Raw genomic sequence first — 22,174 nt, 5'->3', positions numbered from 1 at the left:
TGATCAGATTAGACTTAACTGCCCATATATTCTTGTTTCTCCATCTTTCCCTCTCAGCAATAAAGATTAAAAAAGCAGGAAACTGTGTCAACAAAAATGACTTCTGACATGAATAATAATAACTGAATTTAAACTTGAAGAAACTGCGGAGGCAACTTTGGTTAGGAAGCTAAGTTGTGTGTGTGTGTGTGTACGTGTACCTAAACATTTTATAAGAGAAGTGACTTGCTCGCAGAAGATACATGCAGCAGAAATCTCCTCTCCAGGCTCTGAAATTTATTTGCTGTTAGTTCCATGTTGCCACCTAAAGAAACTTTCTTTTAGTTATTATTAGCCATGTCAGGAGTCATTTCTGTTGACACAGTTTTCTGCCTAAAGAAAGTTTCTTTAGGTGGCAACATGGAACTAATATCAAAAGTACATTTTTACAATAAGGAACTTTCTGGTAATTCCTGGTAACTGGAAGAAGCTACCCCACTTCTGTGTGACACTTCCCAGATTTTGAACAACATTAATTTTTGTTTTGAGAAAAAGTACGTTATAAATACTGCTCAAAGAAAATCCTTCTCTGCATATGGTTGGTCTGGATTTCTCATTCAGGAATGTATGCTGAGACAATTAGTAGCAATATTCTCACTCATTTAGTATGCTAAAGTACGTGACTTTTAGGCCAAACAATCATTTGTTAAATAAGTGTGTATCTTGTTCAATGGCTCATGGCACATTGGAGGCAATATGGAGGCTAAGTTGGATCCATGTGGTCAGGGAGTCAAGTGGTAGTTGGAAAATATACTTATTATAATGATCAAGGCTATTTAAAGATGTGTTAATGGATCTGTAGTTCTGATTAGTTTTATTTGTAGCTTGTATCTTCAGATGCCTTAATACCCAAATCACATCTGGAAGTAATAACTCCTATACCTAAATAACCCTTGTATTTGCCTCACTGCTAGCCAAAACTGGGGATAATACTTACAGCACAATGGTAAATATACATCAAAGACATGTGTATTGACAAGTGATTAAAAATCTTCATTTTTTTCTCTTTTAGGCTTTTAAATACAATTTCATTTCATTATAGTACAAAAGATGTTTCTTCCTATTGAGTTCAGCTACATTGCATGACGTGTTTTCTAGCTATGTAAAACAGCATACATATACAAGCCTGAGTTCCATGCCAGACAGTTTTTTTTTTTTTTTTTGCATGCAAAAGTAAGTAACAAAAGCACCAGTAGAAAGAAAAGTTCAAAGCACATAATCAAATCTCTCTAGATGCATTTATTCAGGTCATGTTACAAAATAATAGCAATTTTAAATATAAAAATGATATTAAAATTTGCTGTCATTTTTAAAAACTTTTTTTAGTGTATGATAAATCAGAAATTTTTAATTGTTTCTCATTTTTCAAAATATTTATTCTCTTACTACAATCAAGAAGCCTTGAGGACAAACATCAAAGTACTTTGTTAATTCTTAGTGAAGAAGAAAATGAAAATACATTAAAGAATATCCTGCTTGAAGACTATTTCTTATCCTATATCTATTTTTGGTAAAGTGTCAATAGCTTTAAAAACTGCACAGTAATTGCTGGGCCATCATACCTTTACAGGTTTCAAAGGATGCCCATAGTTTTTCTCTATTTTTTTAAAAAGGTGTTGAAATAGCTATGTAGTCTCTTTTTAAAAAATGAATTGTCACCATATGGCAGTTAAAAGTTGCTTGTTCTGTTTAAGTAAACTAATGTTTCAATTTTATGAAGCTTAGTAGAAGTCTTTTAGAGCTTCTTATCAACAAACTACAGAAGAATGGAGCTTCATTTTATACCTCCCAGATTGATGTTTCTTCCAGAGATATAATAAGAATCAAAAGTGTCTTCTGAACAACAGAACTTACAGCTCAAGCATTCAGAAATTGTAAATAATTATCTAAGACTAAGTTAGCAAAGAAGAGAAGTTCTTAGGACAGAGTTATGTTTTATGTTAAGATTTTCAGAAGTGGTAAAATAGCAGGCAGAAAAAGGGTATGAGAATGTGAATAGCTAAATTTCTTACACAATGTATTTGTTATATACAATTAAAAATGAGTTTACATGTATATGTATGCATAAATATCCATATCCACACATATATGAAAAAAATAAAATCTCATGGCCAAAGTAGAGATTTTAAACATGTTTCTATTTTCAAAAGATAATCATATTATCAAGTCAGAAATGCCATTTGTAAGCAAATACAAACAGCCATAGCATTAGAATAAAGTGTTCCTTTACAATGCATTTCAATAGTCCTAGATTTAATCAGTTCTCTTAACTAAATGAAAAACTATAAAACTTGTAATTCGTGAAATACATTTTCAACAAATTCTTCTTACTGCACAGGAACATACACCTCATTTATTCTTGTGAAATGGCATTTGACCTATAAACTGTAAATTATCATCTAGACACAAATATTATTCAAAGCCTGGATCCATTATAACTAAAGACTGGAAAAATAAGACACAATAGGTTGTCTGCCTTTTACCATTGTTAAAGCTAATTTTCAATACCTTTAAAATTCATAGTCAATGTATTTCTTGAAGATGATGATAATACAATAACGCAAACTAAAGTTTTAGAAAGGCTAAAACACAACACAAATATACAACATTACTGCTAATAACATTATACAACAATCAGAGTTTCCTCTATCCAGTCTAAAACAGATAGCATTATTGACATATGGTTATGTTTGCACAGTTCAGTAAAGATTCAAAATTGGAGTCCAAGTAAAAAAGTGAGATGACAGGGTTTACCACAAGGCAAAGTATATGAACAAGTTGAAAAAGCACTGCTCTTAATTATTTTGCCTTTTTAAAATAACCTCCTCCCCCAACTCCCCATGACAATTCACTAGATTTTGTCCACTTTCCCTTTTTATAAATTTTTGACCTTGGCTTGATTTCCTCATCAGGTATCTTTTTTTTTCTTTTTTCTTTTTCTTTGAGATGCACAGAATCCATTTCTCTTTTCCTATCAATTCCGGTCAAAGGAAGAGAATTGGATATAACTTTTAAATCTAAAAAACATAATATATGTTTATAAAGACACATCAATGAGAAAGTAAGTCCTAAATCTCTGATGGACATTTTACAATTTGCAATACTATTTTTTTTTCTGCTTGAGAAAATTTGAGTGTAACATTTTGAGTTAAAAAACAAAGAGTGCTTTTATGCACTGATCCAAAGACCCAGTACTCACGACTTATGTATTGCACATAAGAGTAAAGAGAATCAATTCACAGTATAATATGCATCACCTCAAGGTAGAAATCACTTTTGCAAAAATTCCTCTTTATAAGGGACATTGTGTGAAATAGTGGATTAACAATATTAGGCAATAAGACTCATGAAAGTCACTAAGTACGACCTATAGGCTCATGCAAATAAAGGTGGTATGTAAACTGCTGTAGATACTTACAAGAAGACATATACTTACTTTGATAAAAATGTAAGATACATATTCATATATATGCTATGATATATATGGATATCAATGTAGATATAGATCAAATACTAGGATCACCTGTATGACTTCTTTCACTCAAGACTTCAAGACAATCACAAAAATATCTTCTTGAGAAAGACTGGAGATTGAGCAAATAAGAACTAGTTATAACTTTAACCTTAGAGTGGCATTTTTTTACGTGTATGGGCAATTTATGGAAGGAAGAGCAGGTATCTGTTCATCCTGTTGTTTCTCACTTTCTGGGATAGTGGACCAAGATCTAGCAGTATTGAAAACTGGATTTTAGAAAATAGGCCATATAAAATAGGGTTTAGAATTTTGTAATCAGGGAAGTAAAGGCCCTGTATATGGTTAATAACATTGTAAAAATCCAACCATTAGGTGACCCAGAAACAATTCATCTTTTCAGAGTCCACAGTGGAGGACGAACCAGCTCCCTGCCCCCATAATGTGAGTGGGCTAGGGATTAAGCTGGCTGTTACCACTCTAACCAACTATGAACCTGTCTATCTCAGCTGACCACTAGGATTGATAATCTAAGCACTCATCCATGGCTAACTTCCGTACAGGTTTATAGAAATTCGATTCCCACTATAGGAGTCCAGCTTGTTGACATTAGTTTTAGACAAGTTAACCCTAACCTCTCACTGTACTACAAGCTTGGTATGTTAAGGAGCTGCGTTCAGCAAATTAATGAAATCTACTTATTAATTAAAATATAAATTATACTATTATGTATTAATTATATTACATATTATTCAAATATGTATATCTACGCATATTAATTAAAATTTGTGTAAACAAATTAGAGAAATTATATAAATTGGTCTCTAATATCAAAGTCTTTGTGAAACTAGTGAACTTAGCCAAAGATCTAGAAACACTGCTCTAATGTTAGAGTCTTTCTGGCATTGCCTCTGTTCTACTAAGCTTCAGCTAAAGATTCCAACTGTTGAAATATTTCCCATGCTTTTTTTTGTGCACTATTTACAGATAATGCTTAATGTATTAATTAGCTAATTCTACAAGTTAACTTTAGTACAAGAGTTTATTTTGTTTTGATTTTTGGATGACAGTTTTTCATTATAATTGTACCTTTCTAATTAAGTCCCCATGATGAGGTTCAAGGATAATCTTATTTTTTATGCAACTTATATGGAAGCACTCCCAAATTCAGGGTATTGGTTTGAATGTCAATGATTACTTGAAACTCTTAGATAAATAGTCATGCTGTGTTGTGCCATTTTGAAACATTAAATCACAGCCATACAGGAAAGCCTGAATAATTTGCACAATTAAAAGGAAATAAAAAAGACTAAGCAATCATCTTTAAAATATATTTTTTATGATTTCATGAAGCACTTCCAAATTAATAATTCAGGAAAATTTTAATACAGTGATATTATTTCCAAATTTATAGCTACTCTAATAATTTGTTTTTTAGAAAATATGTCTTAGTCTATCTTCTTATCAAATTTGAAATGAAAGGGGATGTATCAAGTTTCTTCTGTCTCATCAGAATGCCAAAGTTAAATGTCATAAGTCTCCAACAATTTAATTACTAAAATGGCTGTGTCAATTAAGAGTAGTTTTCTGCTCGAAGTCATTGACTGTGGCATACTACCCCTGCCCCACTCAATGCAATGCTTCAAAGCCTGCCGGGTGTGGGAATTTTTAGGAAATACTTAAGATCCTGCTGCATCAGACATTAAGAAAACCGTTAATATAAGTACTCAAGAATTATGTAGATCTTTGGGATCCTGGTAAGACTGAGAACCAGGAAGCCTTTCTTTCTTCAGATAAGTTTCTTAGAACTCTCTGATTTTATATATATATATAAAATCATATATATATATATAAAATCAGATATATATATAAAAAATCAGATATATATATAAAATCATATATATATTATCAGAGAGTTCTAAGAAATAAAATATAAATATATATATATATAAAATCAGATATATATATATATTATCAGAGAGCTTAATCCGATACTCTCACTTTGTTAAAAAGGGAGCAGCCCAAAATCTTATTTCAATTAGATAAACAGAGTTAGAAGAAAGGATATAACATGTAGACTATGTTCACACTGATAGAGTTAAAAAGTTGGCTGGCACACATTTTAAATGTATTTTTTGTTTATGTTTTTTCCTCCATGAATCTGCAAGAAAATCTGATCCTGTTTTGAAAACATTCAGAGGAAAACTGTTCCAGTGTTTAAAAAATACTGACAGTAAACATGTAACAGTGGTCCATGTTTTCAAAGAAGACAAACTAGAGCAATTTCTGCCTGATCCAGACATCTATTTAAAACTTTTATTGGAACAAATAAATATTTATTAATGCCCATGGATTTGTTACGTGTTTTACATATGTTTTCTCATTTAATTGCCGCAGAACATCTGTGAAGTAACCTATATCCTCCTCAATTTATATGGGGAAAAACAGGCCAACCAACCTGCAGCTCAGAGAGGTTACGTAACATAAGGAAAGTCACACAGCAAGTAAGTACCAAATCTAGATTTAAACCAAAGTTCCTTCTTCTATTTTACCCTCAGAGTACAGTTAAAACTGAGGAGTTTCAGTGGTAAAATACTGTCTTTATTGAAAGTGAAATGTCACTTGTCTTGTAATCACCAACTGTCACTGTAGTTGGCTTTAAATACAATTTCACAGATTTAAATTTCCTTTGCTACTGCTTCTGCCTCTCCTTCCCTTTGTTCTTCGTCCTCTTCATTTTTATCTTCCCTGAATCTATACTCCATGATAGTGTCATGTCTGCATGTATTCTTATAGACATCTGAACCCTGGAGAGGTTTAGGCAACATATTTTACAAAGGAAGTATTTGGCTATAGGTGGGCATTTAAATAATCTTTACACCATTCTAATAGCTAGCTTCTGTGTGCACTTCAAGCCAGGCCAAATGTTTAAATATTTTATGGCTTCACCATTATTTTCCTAATGTGTGCACAGTATGGAGGGTGTGAATGGGAAAGAATTATACTAATTTATGGTCTCTGTCCTAATGCTGTGAACTAATTCAGACAGCATTACAATTCACTGTACTAAATAACATAGTTTATAACACCCACAATACATAATTCCAAGTACACAGATAATTTGTTAGTTTGTTTTGTCTTTTTTTAATATATATATTTTTTTCCCCTTATTGTAATCAGGTATACTTTCTAAGGAAAATTTTCAAGCAAAGTTTTGAAAAAGGCAGAATAGAAAATGCATTTCTGGTAATTAAAGACTGTCCTTGTCTAAGCAAGGCATACTTCGAGTCGAAAATAAAATGATTTGATAGACTTAATAGTGAAAAGTAGATTTTCCAGGTCACTGTTTATGTCCCACTGCAAAGCACGCACACTCTGGAAGTATGACCTGGGGCTACTTACTTGCTCGCAAACATTTTTTTCTCATTTCTCAAATGAAGATAAGGAAGATGTGCAAGTTTATATTGAAGAATGAAATAAACTAACATTTTAAAAGTGTTTTTCACTGTATCCCACAAATAGTGGGCATTTATTCCATTTTAATCTCTTTTCCTGTCACTCGTATTTTGAAGTCACAGTTCAATATAATTAGAACCTAAATAGTTATAAAACTACTTTGAAAATGATTGTTTTAGGCCCCCAACATTCGCTTGACAGAATACAACTTAGAGTGAATTTTTTCCAATCCCATGAATATCAGAGAATTGTATTCATGCTAAGGATAATTTCTGGACTTTAATTTTCAGTTTTAAAAGTTTATTTTAGTTGTTGACTAAGATTATATAATATAAAAATTTAGGTAATATTTTATTCAAACAAAATTTGAAGAGAAATATCCATGCTAAAGACAATGTTTAGCCATAAAATCTACGACCGGTCTCTTGTGAACTATATGATTCTAAACCTGGCTCTAAAATACATCAGCTACCACTGTGCTTCCCTGGAATTTTCAGGTCACAGTATTGTATATCTCTTAGGAAATTTTACTATATCTAAATTGTAGATCACAGGGCAATGCTTGCTTTGGTTGGCTAGTTCCAGGTGAATAGATTCTCATTTGCAAACTGCCTGATTTCCCACAACATCCAACCAATTTGGATATAGAGCTTCTGAAATAAACTGCGGGATTATTGTGAGAAAAAGATTTCTTTCTCCTAACAAATTTCCCTGAAAACCAGTGACTCTTTAATAATTATGATCTAACTCTCTAGGTATTTGTATCTTTATTTTCTAAGTAATGAACCAAAACACCAACATGAAAGCAAGGAAGCTATAAAAGATTATTTTTTAAGCCTCAAGCTACTTTTCAACTATTGATTGCACTCAATATCATGCTGAGATTTCACGTTGTTCCCATTGCTTTGGCCTAATTTCCAGGGAGCTAACCGTGTTTTGTCTGCATGAGTCTTTCCTTTCCTCTTCAAAACCAACTAAATGTAACTTTCATAACTCAAGCTAAGTTCTAAGTTGATTTGGTTTTTACTACTCAAAAGCTATTGAATTTTACCTAGAGGCAGCTAGTATTTTACAAGTGAATAAAGAAAGAAGCATGGAAAATTAGGCATAGAGTAAAAAGATAAATTCGAGATTTTTTTTCACATGCTATTCTTTTCCAAATTACTTTGTATTTCGGAAATATTTTTCTTAGGCATAAAATTGTCAAACCTTCATCTACTTCATATTTTTATGAAAAATGCTAACTGTATTGAATAATAATTTTTCTTTAAAATGATGATATAAGATAAGAAAAAGATCCTCAGGTAACTTTATATCAGACCCAAATAGTATCTCAAGATTACTGATACAATGGTGTTTTTTTGGCGTGATTTTCAAGTATTTTTAAATGTAAGGAATCTGAATCATTTATGTCATAGAATGTTAAGAGAGCTATTTTTTGGTTTAAAATAACAAATCAAACACAATGCACTTTAAAGTTATTGTCTTCTGACCAACACCCTTCCAAGTTATTGAATGGCTATTTTAATTCATATCCCATGGGTTATCAGTTAGGTTGGAAATCATGTCACAATTTTATTGATCATTTCTATTTCTCTGAGAGCCAGTTTGAACCTCCATTTACTTCAAAGGTTCCTGACAAAAGTATCCTAAGAAATAAATTGCAGGGAAAGGGCTATCTTCAGTGTACCAGAAGGAAGAGCAAAGGGAGGGGACATGTTCCCCAGCTCAATCCTATTCTACTTTCTAGCACCAGACATTATTTTTCCCCCCCTTGCTAGTCTGTCTTTGGGTCAGACTTATTATTTTGAGCCCACATCATCTACCCTTGAGATGTTCTGTTTTAATCAGGTTTTTCTTCTCATATTTCCTCTAGAAATAGGAAAGGACAGAGGAATGTTTTCCCAGACTCTTCCCTTCTTTCTGGTAAAAGAACATCTGGTGAAAAATGTAAAAAAAGCTAGTTTGTCACTTTTTAAAAGTAAACTACCAAGATTTTAATATTATGTAATATCAAGCTGAAGCTTTACAGTCACTGAATCAAAAATTTACAACTCATTCTGTTTCATTAAACAATCAATTAATTTAGGTAATAAGATAGTAATTATTTCATGTACTAAGATACCTGACTTGACCTGATTATTCCTGTTGTAACAATCAGGTAAGATGTTTAATATATTTTGCTCATATAAAGATAAGCTCTCATTTATCAGCTATTTATTCATATTTTCCTACTTGATTCTTACAGCTGTATGACAATAATACTGTTGTTTCCAATAACAATTTCAGAGATGGCTAAACTAAGGCTGATTAAATAACTTCTTGAAGGGTGAAAATCAGTATTACTAAATGCTAGATGCATTTTTGAAACTATGTAGCCTAACTTTAGTGCCCAAATTTTAAACCACAGTATAATGCTGCCACCCTGAACCAAAGACAGATTTACATTAGATAATAGTTTGACAGTATCTTTTCATGTATGGCCAGAGTAGCTAGTTATGAACAATATACAGTAGAAAAGTTTAAAAAAAAAGAAAACCAATATACTATGACAGTCAAGGCTTATTCCAAGAATACAAATTAGGAGACACATTGAATATTCAAACATGATCCATTATATTTATAGAAATGAGAAAGAACATATGATAATTATAAGAGTTTTAGACAATCTACTAAATTCTGTCACTATTCATGGTCAAAACTGTCACCAAACTAGGAAGAGAAGGAAACATCTAATAAAGGGCATGTTCAAAAAACCTACTTCTGGCATCATATTTAGTAGCTAAGTATTAGATGACTTTTATCTAGGATTTAAAAGCAAAGGCTTTTTACTTTTCTATTGAAAATATTTTTACTAAAGGTCTAGCTATCAGTATCACAATAAAATAAAATCTTAAAGATTTGAAAGGAAGAATTAAATCTTTATTAGAGTTTCCTTTTCTCTATATCCTCATTAACACTTGTTTTGATCATGTTATGCACAATAAATACACACAATTTTATCTGTCAATTTTAAATAATAAATGTGAACTATCAGGTAGCATGACTGTTTATACAGGAAGTCCCAAGGAATCTAAAAAACAACTGTTACAATTAATAAGGGAGTTTAGCAATGGAGTTGCCAAGAACTGTGAAGGGTTTTGAATCTTATTCTACTTACATGCTAACAAGTTAGTCTGTCACTTTTTTTTTTCTGTTTGGCAGAAGGCCCAATGCTCAGGTCACAGACAAAGAATGTATTACTCATGATAATAGCTGTACCCAGAGTATCACCGTTTCCTCAGGAGCCACAGAAGAATACCAAGACAACTAGGAATCACCAGCACACATAGTGTGTTGAATCACAGCGGAGGAACAGAGAGCGAGACTACCCTTTGCATGGGGATAGGATCCTTCACATTTGCTTGCTGCAAATGTAATGCTAAGAAATGGCTGGGGTAATGGTCAGAGTCTTGTACTCTTGGTACATTTCAGCAAAATGTGCAGGGATGTTCAGGGCCCATGGTAGACTGGTACTTCTAACAGTCCCAGGGTATAAGGATGGCATACCAAAAAACACAATTGCATATTTGTTTGCTGGCAATAAAAATTTAACAATAAGTCTAAAAATTCAAATTATGATAGAATCTATAAAATATATAATTTTTGATATAAAATATAAAATGTACCAGAACTCTCCATTAAAAACTACAAACTATTGCTGAAAAAAATTAACTGAGACTTAAGTATATGGAAAAATATACCTTATTCATGGCTTAGAAAACTATTTTTAAAATGACAGTTCTCTGCAAAATGTCTCTATTCAATGGACTATCAATTATATTGCAAGCAGGAATTTTAGTAGAAACTGACAAGCAATTTTTAAATTTATACAAAATGCAAAGAACCTTCAAGGAATCTTGAAAAAAGGGGAAAAAAAGTTGAATTACTTACACTGCCTGATATCAAAACTTCCTGTAAATTTATCATGTGAAGACAGTGTACACAGTGGTGAGCAGACTGGCAAGAAGATCATGGAGCAGAATGGAAAGCTCAAAAAAAGACCCATACGTTTACAGTCATTTGGTATTTTATCAAGGAGACAGATCAATCCTTGGGGAATGAGAGTCTTTTCCACAAATAATTTTGGAGTAACTGATATTAATAATAAGAAAATAAACTTTAGTTTCTACCTTATTTAATACACTAAGATTTTTAAGAGATGTGTTATGGATTTAAAGATAAAAGCCAAAATTCATAAAGTATGTGGAGGAAAATATTAAAGCATGTATTCATAATTAGGGGTAAGCAAACATCTCTTAAGGCATTTAAAAGCAATCATAAGGTAAAAAAAAATTCTGCAAGTTATACTTTATCAAAAGTAAAAACTGCTTATCAAATGACACCATTATGAAAAAGAATAGGGAAGTCACAAACTTGAAAAAAAAATTCAGAAAATATGCATCTGACAAAGGACTTATATCCAGGATATATAAATAACTCATACAACTTAATATTAAGAAAAGAAAAAATCAATAGAAGTGGGAAATATTAAACACTAGATAAAATATATAACAATAAGCACATGAAACTGTGGTTAGCATCATTAATCATCAGAGAAATGCAAACTATATACACATACATAAGTATTTTTTTTCTTTTTTTTTTGAGACAAAGTCTGGTTCTATTGCCCAAGCTGAAGTGCAGTGACATGATCTTAGCTCATTGCAACCTCTTGGCTCAAGCCATCCTCCCTCCGCCTCCCATGTAGCTGGGACTACAGGCACCCATGACCATTCCTGGCTAGTTTTTTGTATTTGTTGTAGAGAGAGAGTTTCACCATGTTGGCCAGGATGGTCTTGAACTCATGAGCTCAAACAATCCTTCTGCTTCGGCCTCCCAAAGTGCTGGGATTACAGGTGTGACCCACAATGCCTGGCCAGAAATGCAAACTGTATTAAATTAAATTAAAGCCATCTATAAAAGAGTACATATGGACTGGCCAATTACATAAAATTCAAGGCTGGAGAAACTAATTTCTGGAAAAACTCAGAAGAACTAGTCTCTGGTAGAAAGAGAGTCAACAAAGATTTACTGGGAAGGAGCTTGTGGGAAATGTCTAGGGTAATACATTTTACATATTCGTTGAGATTTTTGTTACCAGATGTATGTATCTATTTAAACTCAGCAAATACACAAGATTTAGCCATATTCTGTTATGTAAATTTTACATTACAGGCAAAAGAGCTGTAAATTAATGTTGATATATAACGTTCTAAGGTCTGCAATTAGCTTTAAGATACATCAAAAATTAGATGCCTAGAGGAATGGCTAGATGTGTGATAAATCAAATATAATAAAGTACGAATGATAAAATCCAGGTAGTAGATGTACACAGTCATTGTAAAATTTTTTTCCAATTGGCTGTATGTTTAAACTTTTATGATGAAATATTGGGAAAAAAATATATATCTTGCCAATACTATCTTAAAAATATAGCACCGTCTTATCCTCACTTTAACAAAAAGCAAGGACAATTGCAGCTACTCAAAATGTAATGAAAACACCAAACTCCTCTGTGATACTTCTGAGCCACCTTACCATTTGGCTTCTTTCCTACAGTCTCAGGATAGCTGCAGAACCTACAGGTATTATGTCTGCATCATGAGCAAGAAAACAGAAGAAAATACAAAGGCTGGAGTTAACATACTGAAGGAGATATTGGCTGAGAAAAAAAAAAAATTCTGGAAGACTTATCGGGAAAATTCTGAGTAAAAGAGGATCACATGACCTAAGCCGCAAGGTATCCTAAGCAACTTCCACATTATACAAAGAGAAGGGAAATGAAGATAGAACGGATTTTGAGTAGTTAATCCTCGGTGTGCACCACATGAGTTGCATCCGAATATCTGATAATCTCTTTTTAAACTTTTACATTTAAAGAACAGAACCCTAAAGAATGTGACTGGACTCTCTCTGCAGGTTGGGGCTTCTCCACTAATAGATATCACCACAGGGTGACAAAGTAGGGACTTGGCTGTTTTGTTGAAAACCTCTGAATGTTAGTATTGGTGGCACTGAACTCTAGTTCAGTCTCTCTACAGAGTAATCCTCTAAGCTTCTGCAGTGGTTCGGAAAATGAGGTCAGGAGTAATAAATCTAGCAGCCAGCAATAAAAAATGCAAGCAGGCAATAGCTTTGGATATCTCACTCTTGTTGCCTTAAAGTGAATTCTCCTGTTCCCAAGAACAAGAGAACTGATCCTTCATTCAGAAGCATAGCTCAACTCAGTGTCCTTGAGCCCAGGACTTCAGAGAGTAAAATTCTGTTGGTACTGAAGAAGACACAGTTATTGGATGGCATGGATTCTTGGAACGTGTCTAAAGATCTGATTTTCTTAAGGCGCAAGGTATGTCTCCTATAACTCTTCCCCAGTCTGGTAGCTGTTATTGGCTTCCCCAAGTCCACTGAGGTTTCAGCATCTCTGTTTTGCTAAATCAGGTAGCACAGCTCCACCTGCTTTCTTCTTCCAAAATTTTGCTATTTCTTGTTATCTACTACTGTTGGCCTTCTCTGTCTCTGCTGCTTCTTAGTGATGCAAAACTTCTTTAGATACCTCACTCTGAGGCTTTGTTTTCATTTTCTGGAGCACTGATAATTTTCTTTAAATCAAGAATAGTTGGAGTTTTCTGACTTATGAGGAACGTAAGCCTCTCTTTTTAACTGTCCTGTTCTCTTTTGTCTGAGATGCAGTAATTCAAGACATTTTATTAAATAAATTATTTGAGAACCTGACCTCTAAAATATCCACAAATAAGTGGAAAAGCGACTCAATCCTGTTTACTTGGTATGTCAAAATACATGATTAGTACCATCAATTAATTTTGGGATCATACATATTAATGTTCAAGCCTGGGTCCAGAGCCCCTGCTGGCACATTTAGCGTCTTTGTGCAAATTAGCCAAAGACATTCCCCCTGAGTGAAGGCACTACCGAAAGAGTCCAGCTTAGGAAGAGGAGTATGGGTGGGATGGAGCTAACCGTCCACATAGCACAACATGCCAGTACATGTTAAAACCTGCCCAAACAAATGTAGGGACCTGCTGGGTTCACATCTCTTACAGCTATTAAATTTGGGCAAGTGATTTGATTATAATGGTATTCAATTAATAAATATGAAAATTTTATGAGAATCAAATGAAGTATTTTTAATAATAAATACTGTGTGGTATTTAGTATTAGCTCCTGTTGATTTATCATTTACACAACAAACAACAATTCAGATTTTTTCACATTTTCTTCAGATGGACCCCTATGGAGCATAAATGTGTACAACCTGTTGAAAGGAGGAGGTAAGAACCAGTATGAATACTTCCATAGTTGTGGATAATCTAAGATAATAATTTATTGTACTGAACTGTGATTAAGGGATTAATTTATAATTTTTAAGTCTGTATTTAATCATTTTGAAACAGAACATAAGTATATAGCTTTGAAGTATCCATCATTTTCTATTCAGATATGCAGAAATCACATTTTCATAAGTAACTGGTAATGGATTATATCATTTTTGCTTTGTTTACAACATTTTATTGTGGTAGGGTTTTCCTATAGAATATAAATTGTTTCTTCTTATAGATTATTTTCATGTTTTATCTCCTTGCCTTATCCAAAAAAATGAAATATGGAGGGACATTATATTTTAAAAAATCTGTTTAACTGATAGGTTGTATATTATATTAATACTGAAAACATGACCTGTACTGTCAATTTTTCTCTTTCATCTTCTATTCTTTTTAACCACACATTCTCAATTGGAAAGAAGCAAAAGAAAATTTGAGATATGTGATATGGACATGCATTTATTTCCACATATATTTTTAAAAAGCATGTTTTAAGTCACGAATTTTTAAAAATCTACATGAATTATATTTTAATACATTTTGAACTTCATTATGTTTTTCCAATGAACATTTTTGATCTGCAAAACAAGCAAATTGATCTGAAAATGGACAAAGACAAAAGATGAAGATCCAATATGGATATTTTAATTTTTGGAACACTGACATTTAACTTGTCATTATTTGCTGCAAGCTGGTAAAATTGTTTAACCAAAAGAATTATATTTTTGATAATGTAAGAGTTATTCCAAAATAACAAAAACAGATTTTATATGTGATTTTATCTTAACATCTGTCTCTGTAGTATATGAAAATAAAGAACAATTTGAAGAGATAAATACAAAGTACAAAATGTTTAAACACATATAGATCAGAATCAATTCGCATGAGTTAATTTTAAAGACATGGATTCAAAAAAGGACCTTCCCTAAAGAATGTCACATTGGATAAACATACATATATTTTATAACTTGTTGCACAAAACATTTGAAACGTAATAATGCTTTTCAGAGCAAGTGAAAATATAAATAAGAATATAATAATAAGAATAGAGTAGGAGAGGATAGTGGAATATGAGGATGCTTCTGGCAGAAAGGAGTACATTAAAATAGCACTGTGTAGCTAAAATAAGGTGTTACAGATTACGATGGTCAAAAAATAACCTAACACTCAATGAGTGTCATAGCTTTAATTGTTCAAGATTATCTCTATTATGTTATGCGTTATGGCATTCTAGTAGTAAACCTGGTTTATATGCTGACTCTAAATTATTTGTAATACAATAAAGTCATAAGCAAAAATGTAAAAGCAGAGTGAAGATCAGACAGACAAGACTTCAGAACTCTCATAACAGAAGACAGGATCACCTGCTTCTAGGACATTCACAATCTGCTTCTATGAAATGCAGAAGCAATGCTTCTAGTGATGATATTATCTTATCAGTGTCTTTAAACAGATTCAGGCCCTGTCATTCTTAAAAGGAAACATAGCTGGAGCAATGGCCCTGCTCTCTCCCACTCACATGCCATGGCTGTGGATGAACCACTTTATTTCTGCAGGCTGAAGCTTCTGAAAGAGAATCGGTGATTATTTTGAAGCACTTTAGTCTCTAGCAACTGAGAATTCAAGTTTTCTTTTCTTTTTTTCCATTATGTTAGCATTTATCCTTTACAAGGTCAGACCATTTATAGATAATCCTGTACAAAACACATTTTAAAATTGGTGGAACACAGAACCCTAACCATGGAGAATAAATTTCCAGCTAGAAAGTTTTCCCTCCAGCAATGCAATCCCAAACAGACATTTCAGACCTTTAATTTCCACCTCCCTGAAAAAATGTTTTTTCTTAATAGTTAAAGAAATCCAGTAAATCATTCCAAAGTTCAGAAAAGAAAGTCAGTGCTTGATACTTTAATTAGCAGTAATCGTCAGTCATCTGTAAAGAATAATGTCATCGACATAAAGAAGTATAGATGGTCACCTAGGAGAATTCGTAAGCAATTGCGGCCATTTTCAAAATGAAAAACACTAGATGCAGTGTCTCATTTTTGCAATCTCTGCATATGCTGATTAACTAGTGAAACACTTGTAGTCTTCCTTCCTTCAACAATGGCTAGAGACTAAAGGAAAACAAGGCTTCCTGTCCCAATTTTGCTTCTAATACTTATTTATTTATTTCGTGAGCTCTCACCTTGCATGTAATTTATAATTTATGCAGTAGTTACCTCCCTCATGAATATCTCACAAAGATTAATGAGTGTTGTTTTTAAAGTTATTTCTTCATTATTATCTTTCTGCATAGTGGGAATTAGGTCTTATCTAAGTAGAAATACATATAAGCTTTGGAAACATGACACTTAGGGAAAAAAGGATTTTGTACAACAAGGATATGTTTCATTAGCTGATGGCTCATAATATTTCTAAGATACTAGGAATATTCTACCTTTATCCTTTTTGAGAGCGATAGGAATACAAATATCAAAAAAGATGTTTATTAATACAAATTGATATAAATAATTGCACAAAGCTCCCAAAAGTATAATGCAATCATATATGAAATTATAATGTTAAGTTATAAATGTTAAAGTAACTCCTTCACCATATTGTGTGACTCTGAGCTTTTCTCAAAACAAACAAAAAAATTGAATGTTCATTTATTCTCTCAATATTCTGTTCATTCATTCATGAATTTATATTTTGTGCCTGGATTATGTTTTCTCTGTTTCTATCCAGTCTGCCCTTTTCTTTGATGAATATCTAGGTCCCCTATATTTTCGATCATAAGGTTTAATCCTTGTGTTTTCTGGTCGATTCCTAAATCATGGTCAATATACTTGAGGTTCTCTACAAGATTAGGAATTGCTGCTTTTGCTTCTTTTGTTTCTTTCTACCTCATCTTGTATGAAATAAACTGCTTTAATATCATTTCAGTATCTTTCTCAACAGAAAAACTGGCTTTTAGCTGGGTGCATTGCCTCTAATAGAAAGTATTTCTTAATATCCCTTGTAGCGAGTTGTAGCATATGATTATGTGCTAGCCAATAAGGTATTTATGAACAAATTATAACTTTTTTCCCAGAAAAATTCCTTAAAACGAAAGGAATTTTTTTCAATAAACATTCTTCCATAGGCTATTTAGAATATTATTGATTGTCTGAAACTGAAGCAACCATGTTGAACTATTTGGAGATCTTACATATGGAGCAGTAAGATAGAAGAAGCCTGCTTCCCTGATAGTAGCCATTGACTGTCTACTTATTTTTTTCCATGATAGAGGAGTAAGCTTTTACTTTGCTTAAGGATCCATTTTTGAAGGTTCTTCTTGGCTCATAAACAAATGTAATTTTAACTAATACAACCTGGTGAATTGGTAAGCATATATTATATCCTAAATAAAAACATACTGATTATTTGACTTCAGTTTTTTAGGGTGATGAACATAGGGTTTAATCCACGTACTCCACAGATAAAACAGATATGACTCATATAATAAGATGCTAGACCTAATTATTTTATGATTGTTAAAATTATGATTTTAATAAATAGATACTCATACTTGGAAATTATCAATATAAAGATATAATGAATGAGAAAACATATAATAAAACAAACACAAAAATCATCCTAACAAAATAATCCAAATTTAACCTCACATTATTTTAGAGAAAAGAAAATATCAGTATCCATCCAATTTAGTTTCCTGATTTTTCTTACTTGATATGATTAGGATTATCTTATTAATATATTTTCTCTTTCGATGTTATTCTTTTAAAATGATTTATGTATTCAGTCAATAAAATTATTTTCAGCACATATTAGGTACCATGCACAATGGTAAACACTGTAGAAGGAGGTAAGCAAGATATCATCAGTCTATACTACCATAGAGTTCCAGTCTAGTAGAGATATTAAACAAGCAAATCTATTCTAATACATTTATCTGTCTTCCTTATAAACATATGGCCTAGCACTCCAAAGTTGTCAAATTCACCAGTTCTTTCTTTGCCCAAAGATTCTGGCAATAGTTAAATACAAGGGCAGATTGTAAAAGCATTTTTTGGGGGAAATGTCTTACTTCAAGAAATAGAAATTATCTGATAAGGGTATATACCAGTATTATGGCATCAGTATAATGATAAAGAAGCACACACGTGTCCCTATTCCCAGTTACTTGAGTGATATGGACATTCTTCTTTCCTCACTATCTTGCATACAAATTGTATTACTGTATCACAGGCAGGGGGCCACTTACAGATGGTTGATTTACACAGATTTTTTTTCACAGTTCATTTATTTAGATCTCAAAAGCTTTTCTATGGAAGCAAAGAAAGGAATGTTTTGTGATAAGAGGTGGTAGAGGCCAAAATTTTATCATACAGATGAAGCTTTTAGCCAGCAGTTCTCATAGAGAACAGGGTATAAAGTGTTTCTTATCAGACCTGAAGTCTGTTGGTGCTAATGCCAGAGAGATATAATGAGGCATATATGACCCCACTTTCCTTCATGGCCTGAATCAGTCTTTCAGGTTGAATTTCAAGAGCCCTAGCTGAAGAGGAAGCTTGTTTAGATGGATGGGGGTCCTTAGAATTTTATTTTTGGTTTACAGTTTCAAAAGGAAAGAAGAGAAAGAGGAAAAGAAGAAAGAATGAGACTGTGGGAAAAAGAATAGAAAAGACGACAAAGCAAGAAAAAGGAAAGTATCTTCCATGTTATTTTGAGTAAAAACATTCTTCTCTTAAGAATGCAAAGTTTGTCCCCAATATACTTATTTACTGAACTCCTTATTTAATGCTATTTTCCATTGCTCTGATATTTCTCCAAGTCCTCTATATGACATATCCTCCAGGTCTAGTTAGGAGTAGTCAACATCAGTTTGCCCAACAGCTACCGTAAATTTCATTTATTTTATTGCATCCGATTTCAGGTAAGAGTCATTAGAAAAGTAGTGAAAGTGGTGCCTTTTAACAAATATGTAATGGTGCCTTTTTATACATCCAATTATTATTGTGATACTTAAATTTAATGTAGAACAATTTGTCCAACACAACAATTTTACAAGCAAAAGAGATGCTCTTAACAATTATGCCAAGACAACAAGCTAATCCAGGACTATCTCAGGCAGACTGGAAATATTGATCTCTTATGATCTCTTATGTAAAGGGATCCTTGTTAACTCAAATGAATCCATAAATGGTAAATGCTGAGATGAGTGAGGTCATGCAATGTTAAGAATTTGGATCATGGGCAATAAAATCATCTCTCCCTTAAAATGTCTTCTATAGGCCAGTACGTCTGAATTATTCCTCATTTCCATAACTTTCCCTGATCCCCAGATTCTCATTGACTTACTAACCTGCATTTACCCAGAACTTTACTTTTACATACTTTTTCCTCCACAGTCGCATATTGGTTTTAGCTGGAAAGTGTAGAAATTATGGGTTGAGAAGAGAGAATCTGGTCAGGTTGTCAGAGGTGTGTGAACCAGAGCAATTCCATCTTGGGCAGGAGCTGAGTAAAATGAGGCAGAGACCTACTGGGCTGCACTGTCAGACAGTTAAGGCATTCTAAGACACAGAATGAGATGGCAAGTCAGCACAAAATATGGGTCATAAAGACTGTGCTGATAAAAAAGATTGCAGTAAAGAAGCCAGCTAAAACCCACCAAAACCAAGATGGCAATAAGAGTGACTTCTGGTCGTCCTCACTGCTACACTCCCAACAGCACTGTGACAGTTTACAAATGCCCTGGCAATGTTATGAAGTTACCCTATGTGGTCTAAAAGGGGGAGGCATGAATATAATCCATCCCTTGCTTAGCATATAATCAAGACATAACAATAAATTTGGGCAACCAGCAGCCCTTGGGGCTGCTTTGTCTATGGAGTAGCCATTCTTTTATTCCTCTACCTTCTTAATAAACTTCCTTTCAGTTTACTCTATAGACTCACCCAGAATTGTTTCTTGCACAAGATCTAAGAATCCTCTCTTGGGGTCTGGATCGGAACCCCCTTCCCGTACCAAGGTGATGGCCAAGCAAGAGTATCTGTTTATACAATGAAGCCTTGTAAAGGAACCTGGGGAAAAGGCTGTTTGTTTTCATCTAAAATATGTAAAAAAAAAAATAATAATTAGTTACACACACATTGGTGGTGTCTGTTAGGTTTAGAGATGGAGCTATTACAAGCAAAGCTAAAGCAAAGGACCTTGTGTATTGGAAGAGAGATTATAAAAAAGCATCAATGTTGTAGTGCTTATTTTTCACTTGAACTTAGGTATTTAAATTGTTAGAATGACAACAATAACATAAGGGCTATCAGCAAATTAAGTGAGCAAATTCATGCCCACCTGATACTAATGTTATGCATGTGCTAAACTATTAACTATATAGTATGTTTTAAAGTATCAGAACTATTTTCTATACACAGTTAGCATAGTGTCTGAAATTCCATCTTCAGATCCAATTGATTTAGAACAAGTATGGCTTTCCCTGGTGTCCTTTGTGTCCTCCCAAGCCAGTGCTTCCAGGAAGGGAGGGCACAGTTATCTCCAGGATCTGTACTAAGGAACATAAATGCACATACGGGTTTATGCTAAAAAAGAAATAGTGGGTTTATGTTAAAAAAAAAATAGATGAAAGAGGAAAATATCTTTCATTAAAATTAATTGCATTTTAGAGCCAATAAATCACTCTAACCATATACAATTTATTTTTTCACTGATGTCATTGAAATTTTAATTAGAACTATGCAGATGTACTTTAATTGTAACATATCAGTCTTATAAAGTACTCTAATTTTCAAAAAAAACTTAGCACTGATTCCTTGGAAAGACTGCAATTCAAGAAGAGAAGCAGTTTAATCCAACTTTATTTTAAATGAAAGATTGTAAGAAAATTAAGAGGCAAGGAGAAGAAGGAGGCATGATTACAGGCCAGCCTCTATGATGTGTAGCCTAACACAATAATATGGTGGTGGGAAACCTGAAGAAACAGATGTTGTCCCAGCCCTGACATTCACTTCTTTCCCATGGAACTGGGAGATAGTTACCTACCCTGTTTGAGCCTCAGATTGTTTAACCAGAAAAAGGAGACATTTATATTTCATTTTTAATGTTATAACAAAATGAAAACTATGTATATAAAGCATCATGAAATTCTTGATAGCATCTAGTAAATTGTATTTGATATTATTTTATCACTTTAGTATAGGACAAGGTAGCAGATTAGAATACAGTTAGCGGCCGGGCGCGGTGGCTCAAGCCTGTAATCCCAGCACTTTGGGAGGCCGAGGCGGGTGGATCACGAGGTCGAGAGATCGAGACCATCCTGGTCAACATGGTGAAACCCCGTCTCTACTAATACAAAAAAATTAGCTGGGCACGGTGGCGCGTGCCTGTAATCCCAGCTACTCAGGAGGCTGAGGCAGGAGAATTGCCTGAACCCAGGAGGCGGAGGTTGCGGTGAGCCGAGATCGCGCCATTGCACTCCAGCCTGGGTAACAAGAGCGAGACTCCGTCTCAAAAAAAAAAAAAAAAGAAAGAATACAGTTAGCAACTAGACAATGACAATTCAGAAACAAAATGGTCAGTTAGGTTTGCATAGGAAGTCACAGTATTAGTACAAGAGGTTAGATACAAATTTAATAGATTTTTCAGATTCTGTGAACAAAGTATTAATTTGATGAACAGTTATTATAGCAGCATGTCAATAATATCACATATACTAACTCTACCTAGTACTCAACACTCCTTGCACAGAAGAGAGGAAAATGAATATGTGAGAATTAAGTTAACTGTTCTACTGGTATTCTTATTGCTTTTCAAACTTGAG

At 33.2% G+C, this 22,174-nt stretch overlaps 1 long non-coding RNA gene across 1 annotated transcript; it reads left to right on the top strand.

Annotated features, from left to right (window-relative positions):
• Positions 1-13,232: 13,232 nt before the first annotated feature.
• Positions 13,233-19,032, top strand: LOC135273945 (uncharacterized). Its single transcript, XR_010341703.1, has 3 exons — positions 13,233-13,355; positions 14,251-14,298; positions 18,953-19,032. It is a non-coding gene; the product is annotated as an uncharacterized LOC135273945 (long non-coding RNA).
• The last annotated feature ends 3,142 nt before the right edge of the window (positions 19,033-22,174 follow it).

The sequence above is a fragment of the Aotus nancymaae genome, unplaced genomic scaffold (genome assembly GCF_030222135.1).
Source record: "Aotus nancymaae isolate 86718 unplaced genomic scaffold, 86718_ANA_hifiasm-v0.15.2.pri h1tg000010l, whole genome shotgun sequence".
NCBI lineage: Eukaryota > Metazoa > Chordata > Mammalia > Primates > Aotidae > Aotus > Aotus nancymaae.
This window is presented reverse-complemented; position numbering and strand designations above follow the sequence as displayed.